This window comes from Sus scrofa, chromosome 1 (genome assembly GCF_054392235.1).
Source record: "Sus scrofa isolate SSC_HxYL_T2T_F1_AM1 chromosome 1, Sscrofa_HxYL_maternal_Yorkshire_Landrace_v2.0, whole genome shotgun sequence".
Taxonomy (NCBI): Eukaryota; Metazoa; Chordata; class Mammalia; order Artiodactyla; family Suidae; genus Sus; species Sus scrofa.
Window position 1 is genome coordinate 274,707,480 of NC_139383.1, and position 20,550 is coordinate 274,728,029.

The 20,550-nt window shown below is 37.2% G+C and overlaps 1 protein-coding gene and 1 pseudogene across 3 annotated transcripts in view; both read right to left on the bottom strand.

The window, feature by feature from the left end:
• The window catches only part of LOC146407216 (olfactory receptor 1N2-like), a 204,885-nt gene that overhangs the window by 47,307 nt on the left and 137,028 nt on the right, over positions 1 to 20,550 (bottom strand). The window lies entirely within an intron of this gene.
• On the bottom strand, positions 5,021 to 6,688 carry LOC146407217 (olfactory receptor 1J4-like; annotated as a pseudogene).

The following is a 20,550-nucleotide window of genomic DNA, read 5'->3' on the forward strand; positions in this document are numbered from 1 at the left end:
TCCATTGTTCATTTTTTATCTTCCTACAATGGTTTCTATTAATTAAAACTTTCCTGCAGATCTTTGCTTCTATTGAGAACCCAATGACCAGGCACTGACTGCTACCCCTATACATTGTCTCCTTCTCCTTGAAAACACATTAAGCATCCTGACGCTAACACCCTCCTCACACCAAAGAAAGATACAGCAAATATTCAAATTCCCACACCAAAAATAAATAGTACCCCCCAAAAAAAATTCAAAGAGGTATTCTTGCATAGAAATAGCATTAAAAGACTACAGTTTGGCTTCCCCAAATTCAAAGAAAAAGAAAAAAAAAACACACAAGCAAGATGAAGAAGCTCAGAAACCATTCCCAGTTAAAGGAACAGGAGAATTCACCTAAAGCAGTCAACAACGAAATTGAACTCTACAGTCTGACATACTTGGGAGTTCAAAAGTGAGATAGTGAAAATATGGAAGGAATTAAAATATGATATGAACAGTAATGCAGGTTCATTTAGAAAGGAACTAGAAAATATAAGGAGGAGCCAAGAAAAATGAGAAAATTCATTTGCAGAGACACAAACTGTATAATGGTAATAAAGAACAGAATGAATAATGCAGAGGAATGAATTAGTGACGTGGAGGACAGAATAATGGAAATCACCCAAACAGGACAGCAGACAGAAAAAGAAAGGAAAAAACATGAAAGCAAGAGACCTGTGGATAATATAATGCTGGACAATCTACGCACAATAAGAATCCCAGAAGGAGAGGAGAAAGAAAAGGGGATTTCTTGAAAATATGTTTGAAAAAAATATGACTGAAAATGTTCCAAATCTAAAGGATACTGACATCAAGATACAGGGAGCACAGAGGTCCCCAAACAAATTGAACCCAAACAGGCCCACATCAAGACATATTATAATAAAAATGGCAAAAGTTAAAGAGAGGATTCCAAAGGCAGCAAGATAAAAGAAGAGCATTAATTATAAGCAAACACTCATAAGGCTATCCACTGATTTCTTTACAGAACCACTGCAGGCCAGAGGGAGTGGCAAGATATACTTAAACTGTTGAAAGAAAAAAATCTGCAACATACAATATCTACTCAGCAAGAATATCATTTCAAATGGAATGGAAAATAAAGAATTGTTTGTCAGAGAAAAAAAATTATCCAACAACAACAAAAAAAAAGCTAAAAGAGTACAGCAAAACTAAACCCATTCTAAAAAAAAAAATACCGAAAGGGCTTCTCTAAATTAAAAAGAGGGAGAGAGAGAGAGGGAGAAAGAGAGAGAGAGAGAGAAAGAAGGAAAAAGAATTTTGATGGAGGAAACCACAATTGGAAAGCAGTCAGTTAAATAAGCCAGCATATAGATCTAAACATGAAGATGTAAAAACAAACAAACCAACATCAAAACCATACAATGTGGGGAAGGAAAGCAAAAAAAAAAAAAAAATAGAGATACTTTTTTATTTTAATGATATGATTGAGCCTATATGACTATCAGGCTAAAGAAAGCAGATATAGGCAGGGATTTACATACTTAAAAAACAGGGCAACCACAAAACAAAACTGACCATTACATTCACAAAACTGAAAAGAAGAGTACTCAAGTATAAAATAAATGGAAACCATCCAACTAAGGAAAGAAAGGAAGAAAAGAGAAACATAGCATCAACTGGAAAACAAGGTTTAAAATGGCAATAAACACATATCTATCAATAATCACCTTAAATGTCAATGGACTGAATGCTCCAATCAAAAGACACAGAGTGGCAGATTGGATAAAAAAGCAAAAACCCTCAATCTGCTGTCTATGAGAAACTCACTCTAGGGAAAGGACACACACAGGTTGAAAGTGAGGGGATGGGAAAAAATATTTCATTCCAATGGGAAAGACAGGAAAGCAGGAGTTGCAATACTCATATCAGACAAAATAGACTTTAAAACAAAGGCCATAAAGAAAGACAAAGAAGGACACTACATAATGGTTAAAGGATCAATACAAGAAGAGGATATTACAATTGTCAATACATACGCCCCTAATATAGGAGCACCCAGATACATCCAACAAATACTATCACAGATAAAAGGAAAATTGATGGGATTACAATAATAGCAGGAGAGTTTAACACACCACCCACATCAATGGACAGTTCCTCTAGATGGAAAATCAACAAAGAAACAGAGATCCTAAAGGACACAATGGAAAAGTTAGACTTAATAAACATTTTCAGGACATAAAATCCAAAAAAAAAATGAGAATATACATTCTCAAGTGCACATGGAACAATTTCAAGAATTGTAAAAATTCTCAAAAAAATCTTAGCCAACTGAATCCAACAACATATCAAAAAATCATACAGCATGACCAGGTAGGATTCATCCCAGGTTCACAAGGATGATTCAACATAATGCAAAATGTTTAATTAACAGAAGAAGAGTCAAAAACCACATGATCATCTCAATAGATGATTGAGCATTTGAAAAAGTTCAACATACATTCATGATCAAAACACTTACCAAAGTGGGTACAGAGAGTAAAAACCTTAACATAATAAAAACCCTTTATGACAAACCCACAGCAAATATAACACTCAATGGAGAAGAGCTTAAAGTCTTCCCACTAAAATATGGAACAAGACAAGGATGCCCACTCTCCCCTCTCTTAGCAACATAGTATTGGAAATCCTAGCCACAGCAATCAGACAAACAACAGAAATAAAATACATCCAAATAGGAAGAGAAGAGGTAAAACTGTCCCTGTATACAGATGACATGATACTGTATATAGAAAACCCTAGAGACTCAACCAAAAAACTACTTGAACTGATCAACAAATTCAGCAAAGTAGCAGGATATAATATTAACATTCAGAAATCAGTCACATTTCTGTGCACTAACAATGAAATTTTAGAAAAGGAATACAAAATGCAATACCTTTTAACATTGTACCCTAAAAAATCAAATACCTGGGAATACAACTGACCAAGGAGGTAAAGGAATTATATGCTGAGAACTATAAAACATTCATCAAAGAAATTAAAGTAGATGTAAATAAATGAAAGGATATTCCATGCTCTTGGGTTGGAAAAATTAATACTGTAAAAATGGCCATACTCACCTAATCAAACTACAGGTTCAATGCAATCCCTATAAAATTATCCATTACATTCTTCACAGAAATAGAACAAACAGTCCAAAAATTTATATGGAACCACAAAAGACCCAGAGTTGCTATAGCAATTCTGAAGAACAAAAAGAAAGCAGGAGGCATAACTCTCCCCGACTTCAGGCACTATTACAAACGCACAATCATCAAGACAATGTGGTACTCATACCAAAACAGACATAGAAACCAATGGAAAAGAATAGAGAACCCAGAAATAAACCCAGACGCCTATGGTCAATTAAATTTGGCAAAGGAGGCAAGAACATAAAATGGGAAAAAGACAAACTTTTCAGCAAGTATTGTTGGGATACCTGGACAGATGCATACAAATCAATGAAACTAGAACATACCCTCACAACATGCACAAAAATAAACTTAAAATGGCTTAAAGACTTAAATATGCAATAAGACAAAATTCAAACACCTCGGGTATAACATAGGCAAAACATTCTCTTGCATCAACCTGACAATTTCTCAGGTCAGTCTCCCAGAGCAACAGATGTAAAAGCAAAAATAAACCAATGGGACCTCATCACACTGACAAGCTTTTGCATAGCAAAGGAAACCAAAAATAAAGCAAAGAGACACCTTACAGAATGGGAGAAAATAGTTTCAAGTGATGCAACTGACAAGGGCTTAATCTCTAAAATATACAAACAACTTATGCAACTCAACAACAAAAAAGCCAACAACCCAATTGAAAAATGGGCAAAAGACCTGAATAGACATTTTTCCAAAGATATATAGACAGCCAACAATCACATGAAACAATTTTCAATATCCCTGATTATTAGAGAAATGCAAATCAAAATAAATATTAGATAAGACTTCACACCAGTCAGAATGGCCATCATTAATAAGTCCACAAATAACAAATGCTGGAGGGAGTGTGGGGAAAAGGGTACCCTCCTGCACTGTTGGTGGGAATGTTAGTGGGTATAACCAATATGGAGAACATTATGGAGGTACCTTAGAAATCTATACAAAGAAATACCTAATGACCCAGAAATCCCACTCTTGGGCATATATCCAAACAAAGCTTTCCTTAAAAAAGACACATGTGCCTGTATGTTTATTGTAGCTCAATAGCCAAAACATGGAAGCAACACAAATATCCATCAACAGATGAATGGATTAGGAAGATGTTGTATATATACACAAAGGAATACTACGCAGCCATAAAGGGGAATGAAATAATGCCATTTGCATCAACATGGACAGAACTGGAGACCCTCATCCTGAGTGAAGTAAGTCAGAAAGAAAAAGACATATACCATATGATATCACTAATATTTGGTATCTAATATACAGGACAAAGGAATCTTTCTACAGAAAAGAAAATTGTGGACTTGGAAAATAGACTTGTAGTTGCCTGGGGGGAGGGGAAGGGAGTGGGATGGATTTGAGCTTGGGGTTAACAGATGCAAAATATTGCATTTGGAATGGATGAACAATGAGATCCTGCTGTATAGCACTGAGGACAAGGTCTAGACTCTTACAAAGGAGCATGACAATGGGAGAAAAAAGAATGTATAAATATATGTGTAATTGGGTCCCCATGTTGTACAGTGGAAAAAAATGTGTCGGGGAAATAACAATAAAAATAAATAAATAAATAATCAGAAAATAAATGCCCAAGATAGATGACAAAATATTATATGTATACAGACACACACACTTAAAAAATCTGTAAAAAAACAAATATAATAATACAACACAAAAAAAAAACCCAAAATGTAAACACACACACACACATACACACACATGATTTTGGTGCTTTGACACCATAAGTTGAAAGTGCAATGTGGGTAATGTCATATTTAGTATTATCAAATAATAAATGGATGAGATATGACTAAAGTGATATATATTGATCTAATAACAATGACCATTTAAAGTACAGTTATAAAATACTAGACATGGGTGCTCAACACACAATTTTCAAGCATTTCTTACATGGTCAGTGAGTAAATAAACACATGGTTTAGTGATTCTCACTTGGCTAACAGGTTACTGCTTCTGAAAAGAATCCCCAGAGCCAATGTCATGTCTCTGTTTCTCAGGCTGTAGATGAAAGGATTCAGCATGGGTGTGACCACTGTGTACATCACAGAAGCAATGATATCTTTTTCATGGGACTGGCCCAATGAGGAGGAAAGGTACAGTGCCATAATTGTCCCATAGAACAGAGACACCACAGGTTGCAGATCCCTTTAGTAGAGGGGATCCTCAGGATGGAGAGCCCAATGTGGCCATAAGAGACCAGGATGCCACTCAGTGGAAAAATCACAACCCTAGCCCCTCCAGTCAATATGACCAGATCATTCAGAGAGGTGTCTGAGAAGGAGAGCTTGTGTAGGTTGGGGAAGCTACAGAAAAAATGGGGAATGACGTTGTCAGCACAGAAGGAGCCCTGGTCCAGCAGGAGGGTGTGAAAAAGAGCACTGGCACAAGAGAGCTTCCAGGAGCCAGCCACCAGCAGAGCACAGGGTTCCTCTCTCATAATGGTGGTGTAGTGGAGAGGGTGACAGATTGCCACATACCTGTCATAGTCCATCACAAGGAGGTTATTATCAAGACAACTGAAAAGTATATAGAAATACACCTGTGTGATGCACTCTGGGTAAGAGATGGATAGGTTTTTTTGTCTGCATGTTCATCAGCATGATGAAAAGGAGACATCTATGAGGTCCAAATGGCTTAGGAAGAAGTACATGGGGGTGTGGAGGTGAGGGTTCAGCCTGATAAGCAGGATGTTGAACAGGTTCCCAAGCACCATGGTCAGGTACAAGCCCAGGAACAGGGTAAAAAACCTGCCCTGCTGCTCTGGCCAGATGGGGAGACCCAGGAGGAATAACTGAGACATGTGGCTCTGTTTCCTCCTTCCTCATGCTGCTATTCTCTGCTGGGAATTAAGAATGCTTTCAAATATTAAGGTCTCTGAATTAATTGATTATAACAGATGAAAATTACATGTTTTATTTTGCAAAGTGGGAAACTTAGGCTGTTTCTCATATATTCCTTTTACACTGACACATAAGGGAATTAGAAGAATTATCAATGAGGAAATGTTAAAGAGAGCCTCTTTTTCTTGGTTCAATGACAAAATAGAATTTGCACATCTGTGTTACTTAGGACTAGTGCATGGAAATGATACATCAGGCTGGTTATTGCCCCAACAATGTTTTGTGGTTTGTAGTCCAACTCATCAACCAATGCACAGAATCCTGTAGAAGATGTGACCTCAACAACCACTGTTAAATTTCAGATGGTTTTCTTTTCTGTGGAAAGTTTCATTTGTGCCATATATTAGATTCCAGATTTAAGTGATATCATGTGGTATTTGTCTTTCTCTTTCTGACTTATTTCACTCAGTATGACAGTCTCTAGTTCCACCCATGTTGCTGCCAGTGGCATTATTTCATACCTTTTTATGGCTGAGTAGTATTCCATTGTCTATATATTGCACATCCTCCTAATCCATCATCTGTTGATGTGAAACTGGGTCACCATGCTGTACAGTAGGAAAAAAAATAATGCATTGGGGAAATAAATATAAATAAATAAAAACTTAAAAAATAAAAAATAAATTTCAGATGGGAGGCATACTTTTGAAAGAAAAGAATATAAAGTATGATATCATATTTGATAAAGAACACCAATTGATGTACATCCATTTTGTTGTTTCCAATTCAGAGAGGGTCTTTAAGAAACTCTGAATTGTATTAACCCATTCTCCATACTGCAGAATAAGAGGGATTTTTAAAAATATTCCTCTTTGAAAAGCCCAAACAACTTCTTCTGTTTAAAAACTCTCAACAGATTTCCACTGATCTTAAGATGAAATGTAAAAGCCTTAATATGGCTTAAAGACCCTGAGAAATCTGTGTCTCTACTTCATTTACAATCTTTTCCTCCTCACCCCCACCACACTGACTCTTGCTGATGTCTCCATTCCAACTTCCCTGGACAAGTCCATTTAAATTTGATGTCATTTAGCCTCTCTTTTGGTGGTTGGGTTCCCTGAGGTCCCATGTCATGTTGGGAAAGCAAAGGCCAGTCTGACTCCCAGCAAATATTCTATGAGAATTTATTTGTGGCTTATTTTCTACTGTCAACACAGAGGAGGTTAAATGATAACAACAGCTCAATCTATCTATGAAAAGTATATGTTTAATACATTTCCATTCCTTCCTATGCAACTACCCATAATGAAAATAAAGATGATTATCTAAAGATGCCAAAATAATTGAGATTTTAGCTGTATCCCAAGTTTCATGTCCCTATCAAATGGCTCCACCATTTACACAACACTTCCTGGTTAGTTTCAGTAAGCAGAAATAATAACCTTGGAAGATGTTCACATCCTAATGCCTAGAACCTGTGGATCTGATCTGCTATCTGGCAAGGGAGAACTAAGGTGCAGGTGGAATTATGGTTTATATACTAAGGCTGAATTTAATACATGATTATCCTAGATTATCTGGGTGGACCTAATGTAATCACAGGTGTCCTGAAATGTAGAAGGAGGAAGCAGAAGAGTCAATCAGAGAGGTATTTTAAGATGTTATGATCCTGGCATAGAAGACAGAGAAGGGACAAAAATAATGAATGTATGGGGTCTCAGGTGGCCTCTAGAAGCAGGAAAAGGAACAGATACAATTTTATTTCAGAGCGTTAAGAAGAAAAGCCAAATATCAGACTTCTGACATTCAGAACTATAGATAATAAATCTGTGGGGTTTTAAGCCATTACATTTGTGACAATTTGTTAAAGCAGCAATAAGAAATTGCTACACCAGTAATGGGAAGATTTCAGGTATAATAAAATACTCCTGTTATCTGGGAACAAGTATACAACAAAATTCCCTATTTCCTTCCCCATTTTCTGCCTTGTATACAACAAAATAGCAGGGCTTCACAGAGCTAACTCCTACCTAACAAGTAAAGAAATGAGGATATTCTTCTCATTAGAAGCATTTGCCACTGATCAAAAATGTGACTCAAAAACACCCTATCCTATACTCAGGAACTGGACTATGTCAGGATCTAAAGCAAGTGAAATTCCTCCTATAAGAAAGTTCTTCCCTGTGTCTCTATTTTATCTCTTTTTTCTTTTTTCTTTCTTTTGGTTTATCCCTTTGCTTTGTCTTTCCTTCTCATTTTCTCCTTCCTCCTTTCCCAGTTCTCATTCTCTCAGCCACTCCATCTTCATTCTTTGTCACTCCATGATTTTAAATATGCTCCCCACCTCTCTCATTTTCTGTCTTTTGTATTCTCTCTTCTATTCCATATAAAACTCAGCTTTCTGATATTTCCTCTCCTAGATCCACATATAAGCCCAAATCCTGCTGAGAAAACATTATCAATACTATCCCCAATACTGACCTTGTTTGCATTTATAATCCCATGTGTCGTGGCTAAATATGCCCCAAGTATCTCTTTAAGGGACCTTAATATTAGCTTCGAAGGTTCTCAACATCTCTTGAGCATCAAAAAGAAAAGCAACAAGCTCATGCTCTCATCCCTGTCTACCAGCCCCAGAACTATGAATTTCAGGGTATACTTAACCGAGGAGAAAGCCCTAAGGTACCGGGAGATGAACTTGTAATTTACAGTTAAAGACATCCCTCAGACCTAGATTAATTGCCCAATTTCCCCTTTGGTTCCTCTAGGAAATGTGTCCCACTGGAGAGAGGTTTGTGCTGGGGACCTTAGAGAATGAGCCCATGGAGGAAAGACCTCAAGCATCATCACTTCTCCTTCTGTTCCAGGCTCTGTTTCCAAGCCTTAATCATCATTTCGCAGATGATAAGCTGCAGGGAGTTTAAAAAAGAAGAATTACTAGCTACAATGAGATCCAAATAGCCAAAGGACTGAGTGGCTTCTGAGAATTTGGTAGAACAATATCCTACTCAAAAGGATCTTATTGGGCCATACTCACAGTTGACCCAAAGGAAATCATTAGGAATTGCAAAGTGACAAGAGAAAAGCATAGTCACTTTATTTTTTGTATTAAGTTTGGTTACATCAAATAAAATAAATAATTAAAGTCCATTGAATAAAAGTGGTTTAAAGGAAGAACAAGACAGCAAGAATAAATGAATGAATAAAAAATAGATGAAAAATAACCCATACAGGAAACAATCTTGCACTATGGGAAAAAATACTGATGTTTAAACTTCCCAGAAAAGTTAACTTAAATTTAAAAACTTCATGTTCTTTAAAATTAACCTTTGGAATAACAGGATAATTTGTTGTGGCATTAATGAGTCTTAGGAGTGAGATATCGAGAACAAAGAAATATTTCCAGCTTGAGATCATCTTTGAAGGTTTATTTTGTCCTTTTTGATATTTGAGGTTAACAGATAGGTAGAGCAAAACTTGATCTCGGAAGCTTCTTTCTAGCTGTGGTGACCCTGTGTTACTGCCACAATGTTGTGTATATCAGATCAGAAGGACCGGAGAGACCCTCAACTCAGACTTCTGAAGTCCTACATTTTAGGTACAAGCCAAATAAAGTTTCTAGAATATTGGCCAGTAGAATCTTTGTAAAATCAAAGTGCACAAATCTGAGGTGTGCTGGATTCTAGTGTCTCCACAGTGGAATTAGCTTCAGTTACCTGGGTGATGATTGTCTGCTATTTGTCCTTTGTCTATAGCCTTACTTTCCACATCTTCCTTTCCCACTCCCCTCTTGCTGCTTTCTTCAATCCCCAAATATACTATTTGTACTTAATTCTTGGTTCAGCGTTGGCTCCTGGAGGAATGCAAGTTAATTTTCTATGACTTAGTGATTTTTATCATTGACTGTTAGGAATCAACATTTCTATCTTCACTATGACTCAGGAAGCACTTTTAAAAGTAAAATTTTAGTGCTGCTTTAGGATAATACCTAGATGGTGCTATATATTCTTGCATTTTATGTTATGTTCTATCTAGTTTATGTTTTTAAAAGCATAGGTTTTGATGTACAAAATGAATTTTGCATCTGCAAGAATGCAATTCCAGATAAACTGACACATGGAGAACCTCCTATATGCTAGACACTGTGCTAAGCCAGATTAGGAGACAGAGGCAGAGAAGGATCAACAATCATGCTCAAGGGCACACAGTGATGGATGTCAAGGGCTGAGGCCAAGATTTGAGTGCAGGTATTCACCATTTCCTACCTGGGCCTCACATTTTAACATTTTATTGTTCTGATTGGTTTTGGTTGAGGCTTTGTGGAAATACAAAAAAAAAAAAGGAAAAAAAAAAACACTATAGGAGGAGTGAGTGAGTTGCAATATAAGCAATGTTCCCAAAAAAAGGTGGTTTTTCATGTAGTTTTGATTTGCATTTCTCTAATGATTAGTGATGTTGAGCATTTTTTCATGTGCTTACTGGCCATCTGTATATCTTCCTTGAAGAAATGTCTATTCAGGTCTTTTGCCCATTTTTTTCCCATTGGTTTTGGCATTTTTGATGTTGAGCTGTATCAGTTATTTGTATATTTTAGAGATTAAGACCTTGTCAGTTGCATCATTTGAAGCTATTTTCTACCACTCTGTAAGTTGTCTCTTTGTTTCCTTTATTTTTCCTTTGCTGTGCAAAAGCTTGTCAGTTTGATTAGGTCCCACTTGTTTATTTTTGTTCTTATTTCTGCTGCTTTGGAAGACTGACCTGAGAAACCATATGTAAGATTGATGTCAGAGAATATTTTGCCTATGTTTTCTTCCAGGAGTTTGATGGTGTCTTGTCTTATATTTATGTCTTTAAGACATTTTGAGTTTATTTTGGTGCATGGTATGAGGGTGTGTCCTAATTTCATGGACTTTCATGCAGCTGTCCATGTTTCCCAGCAATATTTGCTGAAATGACAGTCTTTTCCCCATTTTTATGTTCTTGCTTTATTTGTCAAAGATTAATTGACCATAGGTGTTTGGGTTTATTTCTTGGTTCTCTGTTCTGTTCTATTGGTCTGTATGTCTGTTTTGAACCAGTACTACACTGTCTTGATTACTGTTGCTCTGTAATATCACCTGAACTCTGGGAGAGTTATGCCTTCTGCTAGGTTTTTGATCATAAGAAATGCTTTGACAATTCAGGGTATTTTGTGGTTCAATATAAATTTTACAACTTATACAACTCAACAGAAAAAAAGCCAACAACCTAATGTAAAAATGGGCAAATGACCTGAATAGACATTTCTCCAAGGAAGATATACAGACGGCCAAGCAGCACATGAAAAAATGCTCAACTTACCTGATTATTAGAGAAATGTAAATCAAATCTCCCATGAGATACCACCTCAGACCAGTCAGAATGGCCATAATTAATAAGTCCACAAATAACAATTGCTGGATGGCGTGTTGAGAAAAGAGATCCTTCTGAACTCTAGGTGGGAATGGAAGCTTGTACAACCACTATAGAAACAGTATGGGGGTACCTTAGAATACTATACATAGAACTACCATTGGACCCAGCAATCACACTCTTGGGCACATATTAAGACAAGATTTTCCTTGAAAAAGACTCATGCACCCACATGTTCAATGCAGCTCTATTCACAATAGCCAAGACATGGAACAAATGTCCATTGACAGATGACTGGATTAGGAAGATGTGGTATATATACACACTGGACTATGACTTAGCCATAAAGTAACAAAATATTGCCATTTGAAGCAAAGCTGATGGAACTAGAGACTCTCATCCTGACTGAAGTAAGTCATAAAGATAAAGACATGGCCTCCAAGGTTCTGCATGATTCATTTATGCTAGTTTATCTGACCTCATCCTAAACCTCTTGAAGTGTACATTTCAGCCATTCTAATTTTCCTGATAACTGCTTCCTGAATTTGTCACCTTTTCTCTTCTCCATGTGTTTTCCTGTTCCTGTTTTGCTCCCTTCTAAATGCTCTGTCTCTAAACTGCCCACATCACCTTTTATTGTTTCAGTTGTCTTTGGTCTGTGTTTACTTGAGACTTCCTTCCTGAAACCTACTTTTCTTGACCCTGTAAATTTGGATTTGATAGCCCTTCCTCAGTTCTCCCATACAACTCAGCACTCACCTTCATTACATCATTTGACACACACTGTTTTGTCTATTCTGCTCACTAGATTGGGAGCTCTTTTAAAGAAAAAAAAAGTGTTTCAAAATATTTATTCACAGCACTGCACAAGTTTCTTAACACCTCATAGGTATAAAATATTTTTATGAATAAGTAAATAAATTGTTGAAAAGAAGAATAAAATACTATCTCTGTCATTTGATTCTGTGTCTTTATTGCTGCCAGTCTGAATGGAGTAGATTTCTGAAGGCTTCTCACACCCATTCTTATGGTTAAAGAATATATTTTGAGCCCTATTACAACTTTTATTTTGTGCCATAATTTAAAAATCCCTATATGCATTCAGGTATGTCTGTAAGAAGAAACAAAACTCTATTTCTGAGAAACAGAAGCCCAATTACTCCTGGCTAAATGTTTTTATTCCACAGGGATGAATATCAACACTCCTCCCACATCTGGACTGAATGTAGAAGGAAGAAGTCCACAGGATACAGAGCCCACTGCTGCAGGAGAGCCATTGGGATGCAATGGAAAAAGGCTTTAGATTTGAAGTTAATGTGTTTGGGTTTGAAACATCCTCCTTTTCCCATTTTCTTTTGAGCCACTCTCATTGCAATGAAATAAGAAAAATACTATCTCCCTCAGGAATGATTGGGAGCATTAAATGAGATTATCAATGTGAACATTCTCTAAATGAGTCTGCAAATGATGCATCCTCATTTATATACACAAAAGAGTTGACTATCTTTAGTATCTGACAAAGGCACACCTCCATGGGGAATAGTTAAGGGAAGTGCATTTATCACTCCCAAATTGTCTCTCAACAGAATGTATTGACCTCAGTCCCCTAGGTTCTGTCCTGGCTGATAAAATGAGTACTTTTGTCATTGCTTTGGTTCTGGTTAAAAAGAGTGTACCACCTCCTCACTTAAAGTTTGAGCTTGTGGCCTCTCCCCATTCTAGATCTAAGTTTTTTTTGTGGAGAAAATGAAAAATTACCTCATACCCTGGAGCTAAATTTTTTTAATTTGTCACTCCTGAGATAGTGAAGGAAGATGCCTTTATACTTCACTCAGCAGTGTGTGTGTGTGCATGAATGGTCTGTTACAAAATCTTGCAGATAATTAAAGTTCTGCCAAGAACTTTTATAATTTTGTTGTATCATCTCAAATAACGTAGGTAGAAAATGATTGCAACTCCTTGGCTTTCATACTTTCCCCTTTAAGAAGATGCTGAATGTCTGGCACATATGCGAGCTGTGAACAACACCTTCCAGGTTTAGGAGTTCCCATCACGATGTAGTGTAAATGAATCCAAATGGGAACCATGAGCTTGTGGGTTCAATCCCTGGCCTCGCTCAGTGGGTTAAGGATCTGGTGTTGACATGAGCTATGATGTAGTTTGCAGACATGGCTCTGATCGCTCATTGCTGTGGTGGTGGTTTAGGCTGGAATCTACAGCTCCAATGGGACCCCTAGCTTGGGAACCTCCATATGCCATGGCTGCGGCCCTAAAAAGACAAAAACTAAGAATTAAAAACCTTCCAGGTTTAAAAATAATAAACATAATGTTTATGATAAAATCTGCATTGTTTTTACAAAGAGTTGTAAACTTGCCTACCTAAAATTTTCAATTATGTTCCTTCAAAAATTACATCATAAACTTCATGAATTCATTTTACTAGCTATATAACTCTATTACTTCCAGGGGATGATTATCATAATTGCCTTAACCTTTCACCTACCAATAGACATTAACTAGTCTTTGAAAAACATCAACTAGGATTGTGTCTTGGAGCCCAGAGAAATTCATTTTATGAGCAGCTGTCTTTGTAAATACAGTAGCTGGTCTCCTATTAGATGGTCTTCTGATCATCTGATTAAGGACTGAGGCAATACATCCACCCAAAATCTTTGGGAAAATAACAGACCCCGTCTTCTCTTTAATGAGAAGTTCATATTCAGATGACTCTTTTCTGTTAAAACTTGCTCTAAGGGAATCAATGTATCATGGTGGTTAGAAACATGGGATTGAATGACCTGTCCATCATTTTCATGATGAATGATCTATAGCAAATTATTTTTGCTCTTAAGGCTGAGTTTCCAAAGGGTTTAGTGAGAATAATGCCTTTATTGTGGCACTGTTAGGCTGATATAAAGTGCATATTACTGAAATTGGCCTCTATTATTCACACAATAAACATTATTAATGAATGATTATTACAATATTGTTATTGATATTATTGATATTACCTTCTATGCCCATATCTTGAAAACACAGATTTTTCACTCATCCTCAAACTTTCTTATTTACCTCCCAAAATTCTTATTTTGGGGGGACTACACTTGCAACGTATGAAGTTCCCAGAATAGGGATCAAATCCAAGATGCAGGTATGACTTATTTCACAGCTGCAGCAATACTGGATTTTAGACCTACTGAGCTTGCCCAGGGATCAAGCCTGCACCTCAGCAGTGACCCAAGCTACTGCAGAGAAAATGCCAGATCCTTAACCTGACTGGAACAGTAGGAATGCATTCCAAATTTCTTGAATGTTCTTAGGCAGCAAATACAATTTAACTTGAGGACATAGCTAATGAAGGCATGAAATATAGTGGGATGAATATAGTTTTTGAAGCCAGATAGACATGTGATCAAATCCTAGGGCCAGCACAAACTAGTGCTATAACATTGGGCAAGTTTTATCACTACCTCCCAATGCTGTCATTTCTAAAATGAGGAGCAGAATGTCTATGTTGAAAGGTTTTGGGAAGAAGTAAATAGTATCTGAAAAGCAAAAGTTAGGTGCTAAATCAGATTTTATTAACAGTGTGACTATTTCTAGCCCTATAGCAGTCATTTAGCCAAATTGGACAGACAGCACTTTTATTATCAGTGTCCACAGCCTTGGTCCTTAATCCTGTAATCCCCAATCTCCTACCATTCTCACTTTGACTGAAGTGGTCAATGCCCTTGTTTGGCCATCCAAACCTGGTCCCTAAATAGTGAACTTTTCCCAGCCATTCTATCTCCATGAGTTGGCCATAGGGCTCTCCCAGGAATATTTACTTTTAAGCTTAATCTATAGTTGGGACCTTAAAGATTTTTTTTTCTTGCTGAAAGAATCCAGCAGCCTATTGGTGTTTTTGTTTTGAGTAGAGATATGGAAAAATCAATACTGATCTGAAAATCACACTATATAGGCACAATTCTGCATGCCCTTTCCAAGAAAAATTGACCCAAATAATCTAAAGAATCATTAAAAATGAGATGGAGTATTCCAATTCTCATTTTATACAATCTGTTGTGGGATTAGAGTTTGGTCCAGGGTGCTTGAAACTGTCCAGCAAGACTTTGACTTTAGGATTAAGTAGCAAACTATCTTTCACTTGTTTCTGGGAGATATGTTGGTAAAGAAGTCATACATACCTTAATTTGATATCGAGTTCTGACATCAGGAGACGGTTACTTCGCTGTACTCATTTACATGAATTTTCACCTACGGGCTTAATTTTGTATTTTTTTTTTTTTTTTGCTTTTTTAGGGCTGCACTCCTGGCATATGGAAATTCCCAGGCAAGGTGTCAAATAAGAGCTGCAGCTGCTGGCTACAGCCACAGCCACAGCAATGCCAGACCCCAGAAGCATCTGTAACCTACACTTCACCTCATTGCAATGACATATCCTTAACCAGCATTGAATTGTGACAGGTATTGAACCTGAATCTTTATGGATACCAGTCAGGTCATTACTGCTGAGTAACAATGGGAACTCATGATAATACATTATTTGTTGTAGCCAACATAATTTTATAATAAACTTTGATAGGTTATAGTGAATCTCCACCTTCTTTACAAAAGATATAGTTTAACAGTGTGTCATATGCATACAGTGGTACATGGAATCATTGGCTAAAGGGGAATTGTATAGCATAGAGAACTCTACACAATGTTATATGATGACTATGTGGGAAAAGAATGTGAAAAATAATGGTATAAATATATGTATAACTAAATCATGTTGTTGTACAACAGAAATTATCACAATATTGTAGACCACCTATACTTCAATAAAACATTTTTAAAAACTTCCTGCTGAGTAGCATTGAGAACTATGTTTAGATGCTCATATGGCAACAGAACAAAGGGTGGGGGAAAAATGTATATATGTAAGGATAACTTGATCCCATTGCTGTACAGTGGGAAAAAAATAAATTACAAAAAATAAATAAAAATAAAAATAAAAAATTTAAAATCTACATAGAAATTTTAATAAATATTGTTTTGTATTAGGAAATAAATCTCTCATGGGCTACACTAGAGACTCTGAAAGATTAGAATTCCTTTTAAAAGGGGTTACATTTGGCTTTTAGGTTGTACTTTGAATGTGCAGACAAGTGACATGGTGCCTCAGGATTACTAAGATTAAACCTGGATCTTGAACAAGACCTAATGTAAGTTTCTTAAAGAGGTTGTCATGATGAATTGAATTGGATGTGACATATTGTATTTGATTTACAAATTTATATTTTGTGTTCATGAATCACCTTTGATAGACTCTGAGTCTACACGCAATGAACAAATTAGAAATAATCATGGAATATGAAGAGAAACAGAGAATGCAGGATTTAATAGATCATCACACACAAAATTACAAAGGGCAAAGAGATTTCTGATGTCAAAGAATTTGTTTTGCTTCCAGATAATCAATTCTGCATGAAAATGCTTGTGTCCAAATCCCAGTTTCTCTTCTTACCACAGTGACTATGAGAATGCCTGACTCAGGTATCCCATGCAGAAGGTAGAAATAATAACTATACCTACCTAACTCATATTCTCAAGACATTCTCATCATTTAATAAATGCAAGCTTTTAGAATAATATATAAGGACAGCACTTAATAAACATTAACTGTTATCATTGTCATTTATTAGAGATTAACACTAGACTGAGAAAGAAACCTACACTTTTTTCATTTATCCAGCAAAATACAGTAAATGTATGAAAATATGAATGAAGACCTTCCATAAATCAAGAGAACATCTCTATTACACTATGGTATACTGATCATTTTTCTATCCCAGGCCATTCCACCTTTTCCATTCAACTTTCTCCAGTAGTCCCCTCTAACTGATGCACCAGCATGAGGAGGGAGAACCAGAGCCATATTTCCAATTTCTTCTTCCTGGAGCTCCCCATAAGGCCAGAGCAGCAGGGCATGCTCTTTGCCCTGATCCTGAGCATGTACCTGACCATGGTGCTGGGGAACCTGCTCATCATCCTGCTCATCAGGCTGGAACCTCACCTCCACACCCCCATGTACTTCTTCCTCAGCCACTTGGCCCTCACGGACATCTCCTTTTCATTGGTCACTGTCCCAAAGATGCTGATGGAAATGCAGACTCTGGATCAATCCATCCCTTATGCCAGGTACATACAACAGATTTATTGTTTCATACTCTTTGTTGATCTAGACAGTTTACTGATCACTTCAATGACCTATGACAGGTATGTGACCATCTGAATTATGCCATCATCATGAGTCAGAGTATGTGTGTCATGCTGGTGGCTGGATTCTGTATCATTTCTTGTGCTTGTGCTCTTTTGCACACCCATTCTCCTAGCTTGACTCTCCTTCTGTGCTGACAACACCATCCCCCACTTCTTCTGTGACCTTGCTGCCCTGCTCAGATTGTCCTGCTCAGACACATACCTCAACCAATTGGTAATCTTCACTGCAGGATTAACATCCATCATGCTTCCATTCTTATGCAATCTGGTTTCTTAAGGCCATATTGGGGCCACTGTCCTCTGGGTTCCCTCTACCAAGGGCATCTGCAAAGCCTTGTCCATGTGTGGATCACATATCTCAGCAGTGATTCTACTATGGGGCAATTATCAGTCTATATTTTCTTCCCTTATCCAACAACACCAATGACAGTAACATAATTGCTTTACTGATGTACACAGTGGTCATGCCCATGTTGAACCCCAACATTCAACATGGGCATGAAAATGGCCTGGAGAAAACTCAGGAGTAAGAAAAGCTACTCTGCCAATTGATACTTAAACTTTCTTTTAAAACATCCCTGTGATTTTATTTCTTCATTTACCTGTAAATATAAGTTGTTAAAAATATAGCTCACTTGTCTTCCTTCCTCAGCTGCCCCTCAGAAATCTCTGCTTATCTTATTCTTACACATGTTAAGGGGAATAGTAAAGGGGAATATGCATCATAGCACTTACTTTGCTCTTTTCTCAGATAATGGTGAAATACTTTGAGGATGCTATGTCTCTTTGGCTGGTATCATTAAATGGAAGTTGCCAGGGTTGGCCTTCCCCCAAATTTTAAAGTTTTATAAAACCTGTCTGTACTTCACATCTCCATTTCTGAAGAATTTTCCATTTCAGTGAGAATGTGGCTTCTCCCTGCCCCCATGTACCCAGGCATCAAGGAACCCCAAATCCTGCCAGAATTTACAGGGAAAACATATTAAATTTTACTCTCCTTACATAAAAATGGATTGTTTTATTGTCCTTCAGGAATATATCTCACATTTATTTTCTCCCCCAACACTTGCAAATATTCGACAACAAAATAAATGTCATCTCCACTGATTCAATTATTGTAAAAAAGCTTATTATAATTATTTTTGTCTTTTAGGGCTTCACCTGCAGCATATGGAGGTTCCCAGGCTAGGGATCTAATTGGAGCTACAGCTGCCAGTCTATACCACAGCCACAGCAAAACAGGATTCAAGCTGTGTCAGCAACCTACACCACAGCTCACAGCAATGCCAGATCCTTAACCATTGAGCGAGACCAGGGATCAAACCCACAACCTCATGGTTCCTAGTCAGATTCATTTCTGCTGTACCACAGCAGGAACTCCTCAAAGAGCTTATTAAAAACCATCTGCTTTTTTCCAGTGGCTATTATGTCATATATATCCACTTATATTCAAACCATCTAGTTTAATCTTGACTAAAACCCTCAGAGATATGTTGGGAAACTCAGGCATAAATAGGCGAAAAAGACTTTAGTTTCATGATTAGTGAAAGGAAGACTTGAATCTTTGATATCTGACCCCAGAATGACTTAGCCAAGGACCAGAATCACTGATACACAACACTGTGTCCTAGGGAGGACTCATTATCTCAGCCTAGTGGCAGAGGGTATATTGAAGAACTTCCTAGAGAAGACGTTACATTCCTTGAGAATTAACAAATCTGAATTATCCTGATGCATTATGTTCTAGATAGTCTTAATGATCAAGGGCAAAGGGAACAGTGTTTCAGTCAAACTGGAAGATTCAACTGAGTCACCAAGGCATGAGAGACATTAGATGCCAAAGTGAGTTGCATGACACAAAGTGAAGATATTTATAGGAAATGCCCAATAATTAATGCCATAAATCTTGAGGTTCTCAACCCAGATATTGATCTAAAACATGCTGTGTTGGAGATGAGAGGTTCTTATAAAGATATGTCTTTCAGAGAAAGCATTTGTTACTTATGAATCTGAGGGTTAGTTGAGGCTTAGATGATCTAGCCTGGGATGGTGGTTTTTCTGAACTTGGCTGTTCTTGCTCATGCTTCTGTGGCCAGCTGAATTTCAGCTGATCTAAAATGGGCTCATTTGGTGTGGTTCTGCATCACACATTCTGCATCCTGTTCCTGAGACTCACAGCATCCTACCCAATCCTCCTTCCTCAACCATATGCACTATCAGATTGTCTATTGTTAATTTAGCATAATTAAAACCCACTTTTTTGCTGCACCCATGGCATGTTTAAGTTTTCAGGCCAGGGATCAAATCTAAGCTGGATCCAAGACCTACATCACAGCTGCAGCAAAGCTGGGTACTTAACCCGCCGTGCCACAGTGGGAAATTCCCATTATCACCCATTTTTAAGGCTTCTCCTCCTTGTAGTGGTGAGACCAGAAACTACATTTTCCATATTTTTTCTTTTCTGGATTGCTCATGTTTAATGTTTTCCAATGAGTGGAACTCATTTGAGATTTAGAAGGTGGAAGAGGAGAAACCATTATTCTCTGGAGATAATTATATTACAGTCAGATACATAAGCTGGAGTGAGGTTCAGCAATGTTTCCCAATGGGCTTCTCAGATTCACCTGTGTTACTGCTGAGACTGAGACAATAGGGGGAGTTTTTCCATTCTCTTGAGATTTGCAGCTACTACCCATCAACCTTTTAAAACCAATTATTTTATGTTTTAGGCTGAAATTTTTAGCTATAACAATTGTTTTTATTTTATTTTTCTCTTTTCTAGGGCCACACCTGTGGCATATGGAGGTTCCCAGGCTAGGGGTCTA